Source organism: Nicotiana tabacum, chromosome 20 (assembly GCF_000715075.1).
Source record: "Nicotiana tabacum cultivar K326 chromosome 20, ASM71507v2, whole genome shotgun sequence".
Taxonomy (NCBI): domain Eukaryota; kingdom Viridiplantae; phylum Streptophyta; class Magnoliopsida; order Solanales; family Solanaceae; genus Nicotiana; species Nicotiana tabacum.
The window spans coordinates 121,314,940-121,331,369 of record NC_134099.1 but is presented as its reverse complement, the minus strand read 5'-3'; positions in this window follow the sequence as shown (position 1 = coordinate 121,331,369).

Sequence of the window (16,430 nt, the reverse complement as noted above, 5' to 3'; positions counted from 1 at the left end):
CTGCTATGCGGACCGCATAAACTCGATTGCGGCCGCTGTGAGGCTATTGCGGTCTGCACAAAATGGTTTGCAGCCGCAGTGCTTGAGCTTCCAAAATTGCACTTCTCTGAATCTCCTCACCGCGGACCGCACTAAATGGATTGCGGTCGCGGTGGGTCTGTAGCAACTGTGTTTTGACTTGTTCTTAGTACTTATGCATATTTCACTCCTTTTTAAGCTGGTTTTGACTAATTGTCATCTTTTTGACCAAACCCTGCAAACAAGTACAACATGTAAGCCTTTGGCACTATTTTGTATACATTTTTAATCAAAACTCAAGTAAAAATGAGTATAAAATGAACTAAAATCCCTAGTTATCAACTCCCCCAATCTTAAGCTTTTGCTTGTCCTCAAACAAACAAAATAAGACCCACCTCCTTAAGAGTAAATCCAAGAAAATTCAGTTGACCTAAAGTGACCTCATCTAGCATCAATTGGGACTAACAATTGCCCACAATTCAAATGAATCATTAACAACATTCGACCTTCTAAGCACCATGGATTTAGTATGACATAAGAGCATCAAGAGTTGACTCAACCTATCAAAGAAACTCTTTCTACTACTTTGGTCATCGTGGAATCCAAACTTATACTCCTCAACTCTCCCTAAGCAAACCTCACTTTTAGGTTGTAGCACTCAAAACAAGGATTGTGGAAAACACACTCATCTCTCTCAAAGAAAGGTCACAAGTCTGCCTCTAAGTACTATAAGCTTGCCCTTTATGTGAGTTACCACTAATGTAAACTTTATTCAACTCAAGATCATATAGGGCTTTTGTGGAGATATAGTGAAGGTTTTTGGTTCAGGGTAGGAAATATTTGGTCTAGGTAGGTTTCATCTTCCCTTAAGTACTTCATTTGCTTCATTTTGGCACACATTCTCTTGACTTTTTGAGTCATTAACTTCTTTCTTAGCGGTTAGAGAGACACACTGTCACTCTTTCTTGTTCATTTCAAACATTTTTCTCCTTTCTCAACTTTCCACACCTTTCATCTATTTACTTTTATTGAATCCCTTCATTTTTTACATTGATCATTCTTTTTGATTTTTTGATTTTCTTTCTTTTTCATTGCCTTTCCTTTTCTTCATTTTGTACCTTTTACCACATTGTTGCATTCCTCGTCTCTCCCCCTAAACTTATGATTTTGCCTTGTGATAAGGAAATATCGGGTGCCAAGAGAGGGTATTTTTAAAATGGGCAAAGGCTTGTATCGTGGTTTTTGAAAGAAAAACATATATGGCTCAAAAGGGTTGACTAGGGATATTATCATTGGTAGGATATGGAAGTTTTCAAGACATAATTCGGATCAAGGAGAGCCTATAATCACATCTCAAGTCAAACTACACTTGGAATTTTGCCTAGACAAATATTCAGGGCAAGTTCTAGACTAATGGCTCGGGACTTGGACTTGCAATTTAAATTCTCACCACGACAGATATAAGATTGCTAAAGAGATCGAGTCGGGGGCCCACAACAACTTTAGCTAAGATTTGAGCAACACAATGGTCCCAAAAGACCACTTGATGATTATCTGCCAACACAAGAGTCTCAAGGTCACAATTTTCACCATCCTATACACAATAATTTATTTTTGACCATAGGATTAAAGGAAAATGTATTAGGCCCAAGTGAAGCTTTGCTTGAGGTACCATTACTCACTAGCTACTATTTACACAAAAAGCAAAAAGGAAATAGGCTCAAACCCTTAATAAGGTTGTCATGCCATCCATCATCGGGAAGAGCCACCCGGTTCATACAAACTCCACCTTTGGAAAGAACCGTGGAATTAATAAAACCAAAGGCTTTTTGAACGCAAAATAAGAAGCTACGAAAGTGATGTAAGAAGCTATGAAAGAAAAAATACGGAAAGTAGAATGAATATTTAGAAGAGGGGATTTAGAAGATTATGCATAAGGGGGAATGAATATATACATCAGAAAGTAACTTTATATACAAATCAAAGTTGCAAAGTACAAAAAGTGAACTAAAATGGTAAAATTATGTACATACCAAAAGTAAAAAGAAATCATAATAATAATAAAAAAAGTAGTGTCATATATACAATATATACAACCCAAATCATCCAAATAAGGCTACACCCTCAAATGAGAGCTAGCATTGTCCTCAATGCTAACTAACCAAAATAAGATCAATAAAAGATAGAGAGTAAAGAGAAACTCCCTATTGGCCCTTTGTCTGCATGGGATCATGAGCCTGGGTCCCTGGGTCCTCGGACTACTCGGGAACCTGTGACTGGATCCCTGTAACCTGTGTCTCCACTGGGTCCTAGGCCTACAGTGGGGCCTGAGGCTGGCTAGAGGAACCTCCCTATGGGTCCTCCAACTCTATCACAGCATCATTAGCACGGGGAATCACCCTCTTTCTCTTTGTTGGCCTCTCCACCTCTTGCTCTGGCTTAGGCTGGGCTGCTGGAGCTAGTTCATGTAATAAAAGCTCCAAAGGCAAGTGATCAGCCTTCAATTTCTGTACCTCCACCCTCAACTCTTTCACCGACTCCTTGGAAGCTCGAGTCTTTCTTAACTTCTTTGTTTCTTTGGTAAGCTCCTTCAATGATTTTCCATGTGTACCGACATCCTCCAATATCAACTGCTGGTTCTCTAGGAGCTTCTTCTAGTTGTCCAGAAACTCCTTGAGAGTGTCCTCCACTGACTGTGAGACCTGTGGCTGAGGGGGTACCGACTAGGCTGCCACCGAGGTAAAAAGTGCAGACAGCTTAGAAGTGGCTACCTGCATCCAATTGTTGATACTGGCAAGGGTCTGATTTAGACGGTGGGCAATCAATGGGTAGGCTGAAGAGGAGGCGATATTTGGGGTAGTGGTAGTAGAGGGACCTAGGGCCATATCTGGGGTAGTTGAAGGAGTCTGAGTAGGAGCTACTACTACTACTAGCTCTTCAGACTGGCCAGTAGAAGCAATGGACTTGCCTTTAGGGGCTTTGCCTTTGGGGTTCTCATCACCCTATAGGTTGTACTAGGAAAAAGGTGTTTTTGCTTTCACCTTCACATCGAATCTCCTTTTGTCTACATCCTGATCCTCAAAGTACATAGAAAGGAAATTTGGGAAGGGGTAGGATCTATCACCTTCATTCACCACCCATATAATCACCTTGGACATAACATTTCTAATGTTAATCGGGTACCCTGCCATGATAGATGCCACAATAATAGCCCGAGAGATAGGAAAAGAGTTCTCATGAGTGGTGGGGTCTAGCCTGCTGCACATAAATGTCTCCCACCCTGTTGCCTCGAAGTTCAGGGTTCTCCTCAAAATTTTGACTCTAATGTCAACCATGCTGGGGTGGTACCTGGGATTGCCAAGTACTCTGCTAAGCACGGACGGGTTTCCTCCCCCAATTCTACCTTTTCTAAGTACAAAGTTTCATCCTCCTCTGGGAAGCCCAGGTAGTCATTGATTGTTTTTCCATCAAACTTTACTTTCAAATTTCGCACCTTAGTCACTGTAGTGCCCTTTTTGATGTGGGCAACATTAGTGTAAAACTCCTTCACCAAGTGCTCAATTGCATCCTCAACATTGTATATGAAATAATCCCAGCCCAACCTCTCTCTGAATTGCCTCAGCACATTTAGGTTGTGAGGCAGAAGGTCCTTGTCTATGAATCTTCGTTCAAGGTATTAACTTCCTCCCGGGCCACCATTCTCTGAACATGTGGTATGCCAATTCACTAACAAATTTGTCTTGCCAAGCTTCCGGTTTTCTTGTTCTAGCCACCCTTTCTACTTGGGGATCACCCCCTCCTCCTCCTCCTTCTTCTTCTATGGGATCCTCACCGTGTGTTGAAGCTGTAGGTGAGGTAGAAGAAAAATCATCACTGCTCTCAGCTGAGCCCACAGACGACTCAGAAGAAATTGCCACTGAAGCTTGAGCAGTAGTAGTGCCCGGAGGTGTATCTCTCAATCTTCGCCTTTTTGGCCAGTCAGGAACATACTCCGGCACTAACTCGGAGTCGGATTCCTCCTTGTAGGGCATATACTCATTTCCCAAGTGGGAAGCAACTCTATCTGCAGACTTTATTGACTTCCTAGTGTCCTTGATTAACTGCTAGACTTGGGGGGTCAATCTGATCATACCTCGTCCCCGACCCCGGGAGGACTCTCCTTTGCCTTTCTGTTTATCACCTCCGCCTCTTGATTTCACCATTATCTGCAAGTGTAATTCAATTGAATCTTGTTAGTATCACAGTATCAGAAGAATCAGTGAATGAGATAATTGCAAAAAACAATAGGAAATAGTTGTAAACAGTAGACTGCGGTCCGCACAAAATGCAGTGCGGCTGTAAAGGGACCACCGCAGACTGCACAAAATAGCACTGCGGTCCACATTGAGGTGGGGGTCGACTACCCACTCTTTGATAAAGGCCACCGCGGACCGTACAAAATGGTATCGCGGTCCGCATTAAGGCACCCCGGAACGCAGAAAATCCACCGCGGCCGCAGTCCTCAATTTTTCAACTTGCTGAAGTTTCACCACTGCGGTCCGCATAAAATAGCATTGCGGACCGTGGAGAAGCACCGCAGACTGCAATAAATCAACCGCGGACCGTGGTAAGCCATAAGCAGTAATACCAACCTAGGGTTTTAGATTTTCCTCATTTTAAGCCTAAATGCACATATTGTGAACCCACTAGGTAGTTAATCATTGTATTTAACTAATTAATCCTAATATAAACACATTATGCAACCCTATTCTAAAATCTGAAAGAAAAAGGGAAGAAGAAGATGTATAACTAATCAATTAAAAGAAAATAAGCACAATTAAAGACTAAGGGAAGATTAAAAGTACTAGTAACGTGATGTAACACACAGATGAATAAGAGTGAGTGATTGAATTCGTGCAGTTAGGGCGTGGATGAATAGTATTTTTTCTATTAAGTTTGTAGAAGAGCGAAAAGTTTTAAATGAAGGACTCAGATCCTATTTATAGAAAAAAGACCTGGGTCCAACATCACCTACCCACCGTGGACCGTACAAAATGGCACCGCTATCCGCGGTACTCAAAAGACTGAAGCACTGGGGAGACGCCCACTGCGGACCGCAAGAAATGCTTTGCGGCCACAGTGGTCCACCGCGGTCCGCACAAAATGTATTACGGCCGCGGTGGCAAACTTCAGAGAACCCCATTATTTACCAATCAACTTTGTGGACCACATTGAAATGTTGCCCCCACACTAAGGCATTTGCGACCACAAGAAATACAATACGGCAGCAGTGCAAACTTCAGAGAGTGCACATTTTTTCCAACTTGGTCCTGCACTGCATCAAAACAATCCTACACACATCTCACAACCAGTTAGTCCAAAAGCAAATTCTACACTAAAAGAAAATCAAAGAAAAACAAAAAGAACGACACATAGGTTGCCTCCCAAGAAGCGCCTGATTTTACGTCACGACACGACGTAGGTTACCATCAAATCACTTTAGATGGAGCTATGCCACCACGTGGCTGCCATCAATTTTTTCCAGGTAGTGCTTGACCCTGTACCCATTAACTATGAAAACCTCCCCATTTTTGTTCTTGAAGTCAAGTGCACCAAATAGAGTCACAAACACCACTTCAAAAGGTCCACGCCATTTCAACTTAAGCTTTATCGAAAACAGACGTAACCGAGAATCGAACAAGAGAACCAAATCACCCACTTTAAACTCCTTGCCACGAGCATATTTATCATGAAAGTACTTCATCTTGTCCTTGTACAAGGACGAACTGGAGTAGGCATGGAATCAGAATTCATCAATTTCATTAAGCTGCTCCACATGAAGATTTGCTGCCACATCTCATTCAAGATTTAGTTTCCTCAAAGCACACATGGCCTTGTGCCTAACTCAACCGGTAGATGGCAAGCTTTCCCAAACACCAATCGGTACGGAGACATACCAATTGCAGTATTGTAAGTAGTCCTATAAGCCCATAGAGTATCATCTAATTTCTTTGACCAATCGGTCCTATTTGCATTGACCGTCTTTGAGAATATACTCTTGATTTCCCTGTTTGAGACTTCAACTTGGCCACTCGCCTGAGGTGATAAAGAGTAGAAACTTTGTGATTGACACCATATTTTGCAAGCAAAGTGTCAAAAGCTCGATTACAAAAATGAGACGCCCCATCACTTATGATTGCACGAGGAGTGCCAAACCTAGTAAAAATGTTCTTCTTGAGAAATGCAACAACACTCCGGGCCTCATTGTTGGGCAAAGCCATGGCTTCAACCCACTTTGAAAAATAGTCAACTGCCACTATAATGTATGTGTTCCCATACGAGCTAACAAATGGTCCCATGAAATCAATGCCCCACACATCAAAAATATCAACTTCAAGAATGGTATTGAGAGGCATCTCATCTTTCTTCAAAATTCCACCCGCTCTTTGACATTCTTCACATCTCTTCACAAGTTCACTTGCATCTTTGTACAATGTAGGCCAATAAAACCCACAACTAAGAACTTTTGAAGTCGTCCTCGCCCCGCTATGATGGCTATCATAAGGTGAGATATGACAAGCCTCTAAGATACTCAATTGCTCCTCCTCCGTGACACACCTTCGGATCACACCATCCGTGCAGATCTTGAACAAGTTCGACTCATCCCAATAGAAGTTCAAACTATCCCGTTTGAGCTTCTTCCTTTGGTTAGAAGAGAGCTCACACGAGATTATTCCAGTCACAAGGGAATTAGCAATATCTGCAAACCATGGCATACCATTCACTGACACAAAAAGTAGTTGCTCATCAGGAAATGAATCATTGATCTCTAGGCCATCACGAGGCCTCCCCTCCTCCTCCAAGCGGGACAAGTGGTACGCCACTTGGTTTTCACTACTATGTGTGGTGAAATCCGGGGGACCGATTTCCCCTTGACATAATGCTCCGAAGAATGACCCCGAAAGCATGGGATATCTGGTCGGTCGCTTCCCTTGAAACCTGTCAATGCCCTGTCAAGAATAACATCGGTTGAAGCCCCGACGAATGCATGAATCACCCCGAGGAATGCACCTGGGGTCGATCAAATCTACTCAAGCGGCTCCACATCAGCCTACATACGACGCAAAGCTAATAGGCTGTCACATCTCATTCTCTTTTGTCATACTTCGCATCTTGTACTAAGTTTGGGCGTCCCCTTTCTATAAAATGGGGGTTACCAACACCTTGTAGGGAGAGTTGCTCCAATCATCCTACTCAAGTGCAATAATATCTTCTCTCTTCCTCTCTTCTCTAATTTGCTTATTCCCCTTGGCTCAAAGCCGTTTACCTTCAGTCATTCCTCTTGTTTATCACTTGGTACTGGCTCGAGGCCGTCTCCGTGTTCATCGCCTCTTAACTTGTTCTTCATTATATAACTTAATATTGGCCGGAAGAGCCTTGTTTAATTATATCTTTAACTGTTATACTATCCCTGGTTACCCCCAATAGTTCGAGATCGACACTAACGCTGACCTTAAGGTCCCATCGATCATCTTTGCGCCCGGGCAACAGGCCCCTTCGGTTTGATTACTGCCTCGTTTTAGCTAGCATTTCATCATTATACTTCACGTTCTTAGCATCATCTGCTCTAACAACTAGCTCGAGAATAGATCACGTATTTGTAGAATCCCATTTTATAAATTTAATTGGTGTTACTATTTTCATGGTAAACAGTTTGGCGCCCACCGTGGGGCTAAAAATAATAGTGATTATTTTCTTGCTGGTTGTCATTACACAAATACACATCAACGTTCACACTTTTTCTTGTCCAAGATCCTTTGACTTCAGGACAAAATGTCCGGCTCGGTAAATGGTGTTGAGAACAACAACCTCGAAAATCATGGGGAAAATGGCGTGGCTCTCCCAGCCACTGGAGAACCTCCGCAGAATCTTGATATCTCTCCCAGACCGATCCTAGTGGACGTAGATTCACAGGACGCAAAATAAGTCGATGAAACTTCTCACACTGACAGGAGCGTACGACACAGTGACCAACAGGAAGCTCAAAAAAACCCCGACCCGGGAAGAACATGAAGTTACTCTTCATATTATTTTTGAAATGTTGCAGGCACAACAACTAGCCATTGCTCAGCTGCAAAGCCATCCGAGAACCCCCAGCACAGCGGCACCAGAGATAGCTCCCCTTGCCGAGTGAGCACTCGAAAGGTCAAGCAATAACGGGTCAGTGGCTTACCCCGCCATCGTAAAAATGCTCGAGGACCTCACCAAAAGGATCGAATCACGTGAGAGATTGATTGCAGACAATGATAAAAAAGTTGAGACTTACAACTCCAGGGTCTATCAGATCCCAGGTGCACCCCCGGTCCTCAAAGGTTTGGATTCAAAGAAGTTCATTTAGAGGCCATTCCCCTAGGAAGCGGCCCCGAAGCCCATCCCGAAAAAGTTTAGAATGTCGGAGCTTCCCAAATACAACGGCACCTCCGACCCTAACGAACATATCACTGCTTATAGATCGAGTCTGTGTTGCTGAAAAAATTCGGAGAAACGCTTTTGAAGGGGGTCATGATGTGGTACCATAACTTGGCTCCTAACTCCATAGATTCGTTCGCCATGCTAGTAGACTCCTTCGTAAAAGCACATGCCAAAGCCATCAAGGTAGCAATGAGGAAATCCATCGTTTTCAAAATCAAGTAGAGAGAGAACGAGATGTTGCGGGAATTCATATCCCGCTTCCAGATGGAACGAATGGAGATGCCATCAGTCTCCCATGACTGGGCGGTGCAGGCCTTCACCCAAGTCCTGAACGAATGAAGCTTAATGGTTTCAAAACAGCTGAAGCATAATCTAATCAAATATCCGGCCATGACCTGGTTGGATGTTCACAACCGATACCAGTCAAAGATCAAGGTCGAGGATAACCAGCTGGGAGCCCCTTCGAGCGCAGTATACCTTATCACTGCTGACTCGACAATACAATATGGTAGGAAGAGTGGATTGCAATAGCTTTTACCTGAATAGAGGTCCGGGATCGAATTTCCACAAGGATCAAGTAGTGGAGTTGTATTTTCTGTCTAGCCTAGAGTTGTGGTTGTGCTTCTAATGTCACTTCAACCACCTTTTGAGTTTTTGTATTTATAACTACTATTATCAGAACTACGGATTAAAGCTAGATTATGCTGGAAGAATATTACTAAGTTGTAAATAATGGGAAGGAAGAGTACTAGGGTTGTGGCATTACCTTGGTGGCTAATTGACGGGTAGATGTTACTTAGGTTTGATTGACTTATTTGAGGGTTATGCTATAATCGTTGCACAATTTTTACTCACTCTCACACCTCTCGGTAGAGAGAATGATTTTTACCCAATTGACTCTCTTGAGACCAATTGGGTTGGCAAATTAGACCAAGAAACTAGGGGTCAAGTAGGGTGATTACTCTCTCGTGATTTAACCCGTTAATTGGGACTATCATTTCTCATGAGTTCATCTCAATTCCTTGTTGGGTCAATTTTGAGGTCATAAACTCTATTTCTCAAGAAGAGTTAAACCCACAAAGCTTGAATCAGTGTTTGCAACCACCAATTCTAAATTAAATCATAAAACCAACCCAAATAACAAACACCCATAGTCAATCTAACCCTAGATGGAAACACCCATCAATTACCCACACTAGGGTTGAGCCACAACCATAGCTAATGGGTTTAGCTACACATAATTAAAGAAGAAACTGAAGAAATAGATGAAGAACTACACATATTAATTAATTACTAAGAAGAAACTACAATAATCTATTGCTAATGGGAAGCAAATAAGCCAAAAATGGCTACAACACCAAGCATAGCTATTCTCATGTTCTCAGATCTGACCTCCTCTTTAAAAAATAGTAAAATGTTCTATTTATACTAGGCTGTAAAAACTGGACAAAAATACCCCTGTGGGGTTAGTGCGGGCCGCACAAAATGGACCGCGGCTGCACCGACTCTTGGATTTCAGTTGTTTGATGACTTGAACTGGGGGATGCGGACCGCGTGGGAGTGTATCGCGGCCGCGAAGGCAACTGACGCGGTTCGCGCAGACGTGACCGCGGACCTTATGAGGACAAATGCCCTTTTGCTGAACCCTATGAACGCGGACCACACAGAGCACGAGTGCAGCCGCGAAGCTTCTCAGCGGGCCGCATGAATCCTACCGCGGCCGCGTGACCTTAGGCTCGAAAATGTCCAGTCTCTGAACCTCCTAGTGCAGCCGCGGTCATTGTTACGCGGTCCGCACTAGGCCCCTTTTTCTTCACTTCTCTTGGTCTTTGATACTTGAGCAGGTTTCACTCCTTTTTGAGCCGATTTTTGACATCTCGTCACTTTGTCAATCAACCCCTGTAATCAAGCACAACTTGTGAGCATTTTGGGACTGTTTTTGTATCAATTTATACTCAAAGCATAGGCAAGTAGGGAAATAAACACTTTAAAATCCTAACTTATCAACTCCCCTAAAACTTAAACCTTTGCTTGTTCTCAAGCAAACAAAATAAGACCCACCCCTTAAAGGAACATCCCAGTGATTCCAGCTATCCTAAAATAACCTCAACAAGCATCAATTGGGAATAACAATTGCCCTCAATACGAATGCATCATTAACACATTTAAAACTTTGAAAACTATGGATCAAGTGCGACACAAGAGCATCAAGAGTTGACACATTTCATCAAAGAGCTTTTCTCACTTACTTTGTTCATTGTGGAACCCAAACTCTCACATCCTCAACTCTCCCTAAGCAAACCTCACCTTTTAAATATTGATACACAAATCGAAGCAAATGAAATTTCACTCATCTCTCTCAAAAAGGAAGGTCACAAGTCCGGCTCTAAGTACCATATGCTTGCCCCTTATGTAAGTATCCACTAATGTAAGCTCCCTTCAACTTGAGATCAAATAGGGCTTTTGTGGAGTCATTTTGAAGGCTTTTAGGCAAGAGTATGACATATTTTTATTCACGTGGGTTCAATCTTCCCTTAAGCACTTCTTTTGATTCATTTCGGCACAACTTTCTTGGCTCTTTTTGAGGATTTCACTTCTTCACAAGGGGTTAGAGAGACACATTGTCACTCTTTCTTATACAATTCAAAACATTTCTCCTTTTTCTACTTTCTCCACACCCTTTTTTTTCACTTTTGTTTTCCTTGAATCCCTTTTTATTCTTGTTCACATGGGACTTTCTTTTTGTCCTTTTTCTTTTCTTGCTTTTTCATTGCATTCTTTTCTTTATTTTGTACCTTAATGCTTTTCTTCCTTTCTTGTATCTCCCCCCAAACTTAAATTTTTGCCATTACTCAAGGGAAGATTTGGGTGCCAAGAGAGGGTAATCGTTTAGAACGGGTATATGCTTGTAGCATTGGTTCTTGAAAGAAACAAGTTTATGGCTCAAAAGGGTTAACCACGGATTATTTTGTTGGAAGGATATGAAATTGTTCAACTTAGCATTTGGATCAAGGAGAGCCTATAATCATTTCTCAAGTCAAATTTCACCTAGGATTTCGCCTCAACAGACATTCAGGGCAAGTTCTAGACCATTGGCTAGGGACTTGGACTCAAATTTCAATTCCTCACCACGCACACTAGGGGTTTGCTAAAAACATCGATTCTAGGGCCCACAATGACCTTAGTTATGATTTAAACACACAATGGTCCAAAAAGACCACATGATGATCGTTTGGTCAACGCAAGAGTCTCAAAGCCACGACTTTCACCATCATGAACACAACATTATGTATTTGACCATAGGATCAAAGGCAAATGTGTTAGGCCCAAGTGAAACCTTGCTTGAGGTGCCTTTAACTACGCTTATCAAAAACAAAAGAAAAATCAAAGAAACAGACTCAAACCCTTAAGAAGGTTGTCACGCCATCTAACATTAGGAAGAGCTACCCGGTTCGACAATACTCCACCCTTGGAAAGAACCGTGGCATTAAGAAAACCAAGGGCTTATTGGAAACGCCAAAATCAAAACAAGCGGCTACGAGCCTAACTACAAAGCTATAAATGAAAATTTTGCGAAAATAGAAAATAGAATGAATATGTACAATAGGGTAGTAGAATATACAACGAGTGATGAATATATACAGAAATGTAAAGTTATATACATCCCAAAGTAAAAAAAAACACAAAATCAATAAAAATAAACTAAGAATCTATATATATATATATACAGTCATCCAGAAATATAGTCATCCAGAAAAAGTAGGGCGCACCCCTCAAATAAATATCAAAACAACAGAAAGGATATAGGATCTCCCTAGGCCTGGTCCATCTGTATGGGATCATCAGTGATCACCAAGTCCTCTGTATGTATGGGAACCTCAGACTGGTTCCCGATCTCTTGCTGCTCAGCTGCTAGGACTGGGGCCTGCTCCTGAACCGGCTTACTGATAGGTGCATCACTGGAGGGGGTCTTTTTTGGGTCTGGTAGCTCAATAACTGCACCAACTGAACTGGGGAGCTTCTTCTTCTTTCTTGGGGGCCTGGGTGCCTGCTCCTGCTGCTGCTGTGGCTATGGCACTGGTGCTGCTGCTAGGGATGGATCCCCGAATAACAAGTCTAAAGGCATCTGGTCTGCCAATAGCCTGTCCAAATCAGTCCGTAGCACTCTCACCAACTCCTTGGACGCCCTTGACTTCCTCATCTTCTTGTGCTCCTTGACAAGCTCCCTCAAAGCCTTGCCATGTGAATCTACCACCATAGTCAAGGCGTCCTGAATCCTCATAATCTTCTCCTAATTTTCCAGGAGCTTCTGCAGTGTGTCCTCAATGGACTGAGGAAACAGAGCAGTGGAAGGTTTTGAATGGGCCTCAATTGTAGCAGACAATGCAGAAAACTTGGATGTCACATCTGACATCCAGTTGTTCAAACTGGCTAGTGTCCGGCTCAACTGCTGGGCCGTGAAAGGATGAGTCTAGGAAGAAGGGACCCCCGTGTCAACTGAAGTACTGGGGCCACCAAAGGAGTAGGGTCGTGGAGGCAAATCATCATCAGTTGTGACCGTAGGCATGGTGAAGGCTCTCTGGGGGGCTCAACCGAAGACACTACCACCACTGGCTCCTCAGACTGGCCAGCTGGAGCAGAGGAAGGCGGCTTATGACTTTTGTCTTTGGGGTTGTCTAGCCCCTTCAAACTGTACCGGGAAAATGGAGCCACAGGTTTTACCGTGACGTCAAACGGTCTCTTCTCCACCTCCAAGTCCTGAAAATACATAGTAAGGGTGCTGGGAAAAGGGTAGTTCCGGTCAATCTCAACCCCTACTGCAGAAATGGTGCGGGACATCACATTTCCCACATTGATAGGGTAACCTACCATAATTGAAGCAATAAGAACCACCCGGGCAAGTGGAATAGTCTGATCATGAGTGGTCGGGTCGAGCCGACTGCATACAAAGGTCAACCACCCTCCAGCCTCAAAGTTGAAAGTTCTCTGAAGTATTTTGGTCCCTGCTTGTAGCCATTCTGGAACCGTATCCGGGATTTCCAAGTACGAAGCTAACCACGGACGAACCTCTTCGCCCATTGCTAACTTTTCATTGTACAGTGACTCATTTTTGTTAATGAACCCCAAATACTCATTCAACGCCTTCCCAGTGAAAACCACATTTTTGTTTCTCACTTTCGTCACTTTAGTGCCTTTAATGATATGAGCCACATTGCTGTAAAACTCCTTGACCATATGCTCATTTGCCTTCAAACAATTGTCTTTAAAGAACTCCCAACCCGCTCGAGCCTGGAACTGTCTATGCACATTGGGGTTTAGGGGTAGAAGGTCTTTGTCGATAAACCTCCGCTCAAGTATCAACTTCCGTGCCGACCACCATTATCTAAATTTGTGGAACGCTACTTGGATGACAAACCGATCTTCCAAAACTTCAAGTTTTCTATTTCTCTCAACACCCCCAACCTGGGGCACCCCACTGTTCGATACCTCATTATCACTATTAGTCCCGCCTTCTGCACTCTCCACAAATACTGAAGGTGTGGGGGAGGTGGAGTATTCACCACTGCCTACTATTGAGCCATCAGACGACTCAAAATGTATACGTTGTGGGGCTTGGGCAGTATGTGAAGCCAGAACTGTAGTAGCTGGCCCTGAATCAGAAGAGAGGTCCTGGGATGGTACGTACTTACTCCCCGATTGGTCGTCTATAACAATTTGTTTCCTTGTTTTCAGTTTAGGTCGGGAAGTGAGTTTAACTTGTTTCCCTTTTCCTCCCCGGGAGGAGTCACCTCGGTCGGGTTGTTTAGCAACTCTTCCTCATTGTTTTACCATTGTCTGCAAACAAACACATCTAACATTATTAGTTGAAGCATAGGTAGTGAAACATGTGACTGAATTAAAATTGCAGAAGCAAAATGAAAGTTGCAGACACTACTGCAGAACCAGGCACCGCAGACCGCGCCATTTGGAATGCGGCCACGTTGGAGACACAGCGGACCGTGTGCCGCACTAATCAAAACCCCAGGAAGGGTCTTCTCTGAATCTCATACCGCGGTGTGCACAAAATGGGGTCGCGGCCGCGGTGGCCCAGCGCGGACCACACAAACATTACCGCAGCCGCGCTGGACACAAGTTGTTCCTCAGTCATTCAAGTATCGCGGACCGCGTGGAAGCGTAATGCGGACCGCGTTAGGGCACTGCGGCCCACGCTAAGGCGACCGCGGGCCGCACTAGGTTAGGTTCAGTGAGTAAACTAGGGATTGCATGCTTTTTTTTAAATTTTATTCAACCTTTTACCCCTACTTGTCCCTACTCATGTACCCAATCCTTAGTTATTTCAAACTAACATGGAAGCTACCCTAGACTAACAATTTCAAAGACAATTGTGAAGGCAAAGAAGTTACAGACTATTGTCAAGCAATTAAAATAAAAATAAAAGAGTAATAATCAAAAATGCATGAAATGTTACTAGGATTATGAAGAAGGAATGCAATATATCCACACAAGCAAGAATCTCAGTTTTGAACGGGGATGAATAGTAGAATTAAGGTTCTAGGTTTCCAATTTGCAAAAAGGGTAAAATGAGACCCTTGGTCTTTATTTATAGAGCCCCAGTAGGACCCGTACTCACCTACCAGTGCGGCCACACAAAAGTGACTGTGGACCGCGCTGGGTTTATTTGTGTGACCCCTCGTGATGAAGCCTACACGGACTGCACAGACATGTACCGCGGCCGCGTCAGTCTACCGTGGACCGCACTAACTTGACAGCAGTTGCGGTGAAGAACTTCAGAGAGTCCCTCTTTTGACTCATGCCAGCGCGGACCGCACAAAATGCACCGCGGCCGCGCTGGCAATCTTTAGAGACTATGCCGTTTTCCAACTTTCTTTTGCGCTGTTTCAACACAATCCCTGCAACATCTCATAAATAGTTAGCTCAAAAATCCTAAGCTACACATGGGTTGCCTCCCAAGAAGCGCCTGATTTAACGTCGCGGCACGACGCATGTTACCACCACATCACTTTAGATGAAGAAGCGCCACTACGTGGCTGCCATCAAGTTTTCCGAGATAATGCTTGACCCGATTACCATTGACTCTGAAAACTTCACCATTTTTGTTTTTAAGATCAAGAGCACCAAACGGGGTCACAAACACAACTTCAAATGGCCCACTCCACTTTGGCTTGAGCTTACTCGAAAACAAACGTAACCGAGAATTAAACAAGAGAACCATATCCCCAACTATGAACTCCTTGCCCCGAGCATATTTGTCGTGAAGGTACTTAATTTTGTCCTTATACAAGGACGAGCTGGAGTATGCATGCAATCTAAGCTCATCGAGCTCATTAAGTTGTTCAACCCTCAGATTTGCAGCAACATCCCATTCTAAGTTCAACTTCCTCAAGGCCCACATAGCTTTGTGCTCCAATTCCACCGGAAGATGGCAAGCTTTCCCAAACACCAACCGATACGGGGACATACCAATCGGAGTCTTGTAAGCTGTCTGATAGGCCCAAAGAGCATCATCCAATATTTTCGACCAATCGGTCCTATTTTCATTTACAGTTTTAGACAAGATACTCTTAATTTCTCGGTTGGAGACTTCCCCTTGACCGCTAACTTGAGGATGATAGGGGGTGGTTACTTTGTGATTAACTCCATATGTTTCTAGCAATGAATCAAAAGCTTTATTGCAAAAGTGAGACCCCCCGTCACTAATGATAGCACGGGGAGTGCCAAACCTCGTGAAGATACTCTTTTTAAGAAATGCCATAACACTTCGGGCTTCATTGTTGGGCAAAGCCACGGCTTCAACCCACTTGGAGACATAATCTACCGCCATCAGAATGTAAGTGTTTCCACAAGAGCTCACGAAAGGACCCATGAAGTCGATGCCCCATACATCAAAAATGTCCACCTCGAGAATTGTATTGAGGGGCATTTTATCCCTTTTTGAAATT